Below are 5,789 nucleotides of genomic sequence, written 5' to 3' on the forward strand. Positions count from 1 at the left end.
ATAATTTTCTTTCCCCTGAAAATTTTTCTCCTTCTTCTGTCTTGAACCTTTCTTGGGAGAATATCACTACCAGCTCCTTAGTCATTCAAGATAAAGGATTTAAGTCATCTCTGATGTTTGCTTTCACCTAAGCCCCCCTTTTAAGTTGTTTAGTCTATTTAATTCATTCCCTCTTCTCTCTTTCCTCTGACTCCATCCTAGCTCAGACTACCACATCACTGTATTGGGCAATACTGATAGCTCCTGAAATCTTCCCCCATTTCCAGTCTTTCCTAATCTAATACAACTGATGATGAATGATCAAATGCACTGAAACCTTTTCTTTTATCAAATAAGATGGAATTCTGTGGGAAACTCATTCTGTTTTTTGGTAGGAAAAAGAATAAAACATTGCTATGTCAAAAGACAACATAAACCCTAATCTGTCTATTCTACATGACTTCTTACCAGCAGAGTATTTCTCAAGTGAAAATATGTCACTTACTCCCCAGCTTAAAACTTCCTAACGGCACTTTGTTATCTTCAGAATTGAGGTAGGAAGATCAGGGGTCTGTGGTTCCACTCCAATCTCATCTTCCTTCCTACCTTATTTTCCACTCCTACCTCATTCCATCCCTACCAGTTTGTGTTTAACTTCCAGAGATCATTATGCTCTCTGATAACTCTGAGTTTTGTACGTCCAGGTTTTTTTCTGCCCAGAATGCTCTCTTCCCACCTGTTCTTCTCCTGTCAGATTGTCTAGCCCTCCTGCAGCATCTAGCTCCTTTTTATCTCTCAAGACTCATGTCTCACCATTCTCCTCCAAGTAAATCAGCATTCCATCCTTCCCAAACTTCTTTTCATTCTTTGAAATTGATTCTTCTTAACTCGAGGGCCTTTCTGCATACGATTCTCTGTCTTGAACACTTCTTTCCTCTCTGCTTGCCTGACACCTAGGAAAAATTCAGTCTAGATGTTACCTGTTCCATACCTGACTCCCAGGACATCCTCTGCTTGGATCAGAGTATGCTTTACCATTGTCAAAGCAGTCTACTGTACAGTGGTTTTTAAAATCTATCTTCTGATTTGTAAATGCAGAGTATTAATTAGGGCAATGCTACCTACCACAGGAGACAAACTCCTACATATGAGTAGTTTAATATAATAGAGGTTCATTTCTTTCCCACAAGAAGTCCAAAACAGATGTTCCTAATTGTGAGGTGGCACTACTCCAAGCATGAGTCAGGGTCCCAAGTTCCATCACGTGGCTCATCCAGATTTAATTTGTGTTCATTTTTTAAAAGGGAAAGGAAATTTTATAGGCCATGCCTGCTGGTACCACACATGGTCTCTGCCCACAAGTCATTTGCCTCAGGCACATGGACACACCCATTACAAGGGGAACTGGGGAAAGTAATCTAGCTGGGCACCCAGGAAGAAGTGGCTTGGCAAACAGTCCTTCAGCCTCTGCCAGAGGGAGGCTCTGCTTTTTGGCTCTCTCTCACCACTATCTATTACAGAGCTGACCCATATAGTTGAATGAATGAGCAAATGAAAAGCATTAGATCTTAAATTCTCCACACTTAACAGACTAGTAGGAAAATCCATAAATTAAAAGCCCATATAGAATCTACAGAGATTCAAATAAGAACCAGAAGGGACGGTTAAGTAATTGGAAATTAGGTCTCAGTGGAATGGTTAAAAGTTCTAGAATGTTCTTCATGGAATGAAATAGCAAGAGGGAAAAAATTAATCATGCTCTTAAAAGTTATCAAACTCCAATAAAACTATTTAATTACTACATTTACTCTGCCAAAATATGCCTATTCATTGTTAGAGACTTTTGTTGGTTAAGATTTCTGACAAGAAACAGTATCTATGGTCATTTTTAAATTGTTTTTAATTCTAACATTTAAAAATTGAAATTGGTTAAATAAAGTCACGATAAGTAAATCTCAAGTAACACCTGATCTATGGATCTTAGAAAATGCCAGGAGCAAGAGGAAGAGATTTATCCTTTTATCAATTGTGGAAAAGTAAGTTAACTTTTGAGATTAAAAAAAAAAAAACCACATGATTTACTTATAATGCAAAAATCAAATTCGTCTAAGTCAGCCACCACTTGCTTTGGTTATTATGTAAAATCAATGATATCAACCACACCCACTGGTTAGAGAAAAACCTAAGCAATTAAATTTACTTACTTATTTCTACTGATATACTCTCATAATAATGCTAAGTAACAACTTAAAAATAATACGTGCCTTGCAATAATAAGAAGTATCTTGCCAAGACATTGCTACTTGGCAAAATTAAAGAAATTTATTATATAATAATATTTTTAAAATTTTGCTTCTGGCTATTTCTTTCACATTGCAGTAAAGTGATAAAAACGTGTCAAGGTCTGGCTTATTTCACTTAACATGATAGTCTCCAGTCCCATCCATTTACTAGCAAATACCATAATTTCATTCTTGTGTTCTATTGTGTATAATTTCATTCTTACGTTCCATTTTCTTTATCCATTCATTTGTCATGGAGCTGCCAGACCCAAAAAAGTCAAAGGTCAGATGTTCTCTCTGATGGAAGCTAATCTAAATAAAGGAATGGAGTGGCAGGAGGGGGAAGAGAGAAGGGGAGAAGGGGAGAGGGGAATTTCATCAAAAAAAAAAAAAAGGACAGTGAAGTAGACGAAGGGGATTGTGGGGTGGGGAAGGGACAAGGGAAGAACAGTGGGATGAATTTGACCCAAATTTCCTATGTACATATATGAATATGCCACCTTTATGTACATCCATAAGACACTAGTTTAAAAAAAAACAACTGTAAGTAAATAGCAGAAAGGTCAGTACAGTAGGGGGGAAAGAACAGGGGTGGGAGGAGGGAAGGGAACGGGGAAGAACTGGAGACTGAATTATATTCTATGCTTTTAAAATGATACTAAAATGAATCCTAATGTTATATATAAGTAAAAAGAATTAATTAAAAAAAATCTGTCCATATGCCTTCAAGAAAAGCCAGGTGTTCCAGGGTGAAGATGGTGCTGACTTAGCTGGAAAAGGCAGGGGCAGAAAGCAGAGGGTGGAGTCAAAAATTCTTCTGAATGTTGAAATTTCCCTTCTTTTCTCACAAGATCAGCCACACATTATGAAGAATGTTTATTACATTTTAACCCAGATCATCAGGGATTTTTTAGAGTACTGAGACTGCAAGTCCACTTAAAGAAAAGTCTTCTCTCTTCTTTTTTATACCCAATTAACTAAAAAATACACTTTAAAAGAAAAATATACAAAATAAGTAATAATACTAGTAGCACATACTACCACAGGCAAAAGTTGTAAAACTATTACTGACGTTATTAATATTTAGGGATCACTCCACAAAAAATTACTAATGATGGTCACAAACTGGGCAGCTTATATGATAGACAGGCATTGTCCCATAGTTCTGGAGGCTGGAAGACTCAAGGTGTCAGTAGGGTCGGTGCCTTCTGAGAGCTGTAAGGGAGAATCTGCTCCTTGCCTCTCTGTTGGCTGGCTTCTGGTGGTGTGCTGGGGATGTTCCCCATTCCTCAGTGTCTGCAGCATCACCCCAGTCTCTGTCTTTACCTTTGTGTGGCGTTCTCCCTGTGTCCAAATGTCCCCCATTTATGAGGACATGAGCACACTGAATCAGAGCCTACCCTACTCCAGATGACCTCATCTTGACTAATTACATCTACATTTCCTAAGGTCATAATCTGAGGTTCTCAGGATTAAGATTTCATATAACTTTTTGTGGAGCACATTCTACCTATAACAGTAGGACTCAGGAAGAACAGGTGTATTAGTCTCCCCATTTGTCCATACTCTAAGGTAAAACTTTACAATACTCTTCCATCCAGATTAGACTTTTTTTCTGTTAAACAGCAAATCTGACTCCAAAGGCCCTCACCATCTGAGGAGGTTGACGGGAAGAAGGAAGATGGTGTGTGTATAGGCTCCCAAAACCAGCAGCAATACTGACCCATTCTGAGGTCCTAGAAGAAGAGGTGCATCTGTAAACAAGGCAAGACTGGAAAGTCACTTTCAACTGACCTTATGAGCACATTCTTTTTCCCTGAAGTTCCATCAAAATGCAAATATAGGCTTGTGGAACATGAAGAATCTTCTCTTTGTAGCAAACACACATATGAAGTGATTCCTAGCATTTAAAATGGCAGCTTCAGTAAAAATCTGATTTCCCACACCAGCTGCCCCTTTAATCATAAAGAGCAGAGTCATCAGAGAGCCTTCACAAACACTAACAGGAGCAAATGAGATATTTGCCCTTTTGTGGAGTTTTCATTAAAAACAAAAACTTGGAGCACTGTAGAATTAATGAGCTGGAAACAGGTGCGGAGATCTTTCCAGTCTAGGGATTTCTGGGGGTATTTGGCAAAACCCTGAGATTTCATGGATGTGCTAGGGTGGAGGCAAGTTGGTGGGATGGCATGGGTAGCGTCCCAGGGCCATGGGAAGAGGAGCAGGAGGAAAGGGATTCTGGGCTTGTCTGCCCACCCCAGCCAAATCCAATTTGGGCAATACTTTTGTCTAACATATGTATTTGCAGCTTTGTCCAAAGAAAGGACTTCACAGTTTACAAAAGTGAAAAAAAAAAAAAGAATCAGGGAAATTATGCCTCACTGAAATTCCTATAGCTAGCCCAGTGAGCTGCAGCACCCAGTAAGAATAGAAGTTGTCTTTTCTGTCTGTTCATATTAAGCTACATCTTTCCCATTTTCATACAAATGCAAGAAGGAAAATCCACTAATGTTCCTTTTAAGCTTTGATAAGGTGAATTTTCAATAATTCAGACCATTCATAAAAATTACCTAAGCCTAACTAAGCTGGAGCATTCTTAATGTGTCCCTCTCAACAGAATAAAACTTTGGACAACACAGAGGTGTAACTCTTATGTACGACTTATGTTATCTTTCAAGCGAATTAACAAATCTAGATTTGTATTTCTCATTTGCATTTCTTTCTCTGTTTCACTGAAGATCATCAAATTTTTAAAGGTCCAGTTAGCACAATTGGAGTTGATTGAACCAGAGAAGTGTTTCATCAAGTAAAATACTACATTAGGTTAAATTCCAAAGGGAATAATAAACACTCTTACTTGTTACATATAAATGCTGTAGAGCTAGCCTGAAGGTGCTCCTTAAAATTCAATGTAGTCAGAAAGAAAATTTTATATCATGACCAAATAAACACATATCTTATTACTGTGAACTGTAAAAAAATGAGTGTAGTTAACACTGAGATTTCATCCCACTCCAGTTAGAATAGCAATCATCAAGAATACAAATAATAATTAATGGCAAGTATGTGGAGGAAAGGAAAATTTATATGCTGTTGTTGTCATTGTAAATTAGTGTAACCACCATGGAAATCAGTATGGAAGTTCCTCAAAAGACTAGGAACAGAACCACCATATGAACCATCTATACTGCTTCTTGGTATGTTTTCCAAAGAATTAAAACCAGCATACCATAGAGATACATGCATACACATGTTTTTAGTGGCACAATTTACAATAGCCAAGTTATGGAACCAACCTAGGTAACCATCAACAGATGAATAGATAAAGAAACTTGATACAGATATACCATGTAACTTTATTCGACCATAAAGAAGAACAAAATTACATAATTTTCAGAAAGATCGATGAACCTAGAGAACATTGAGTGAAATAAGCCAGACTCACAAAGCCAATGGTCATATGTTCTCTCTCATATGTGGAATTGAGAGAAAAAAAATGTTTTAAAAGAGACCTCATGAAAATACAAG

Source organism: Sciurus carolinensis, chromosome 6, assembly GCF_902686445.1.
Source record: "Sciurus carolinensis chromosome 6, mSciCar1.2, whole genome shotgun sequence".
NCBI lineage: Eukaryota > Metazoa > Chordata > Mammalia > Rodentia > Sciuridae > Sciurus > Sciurus carolinensis.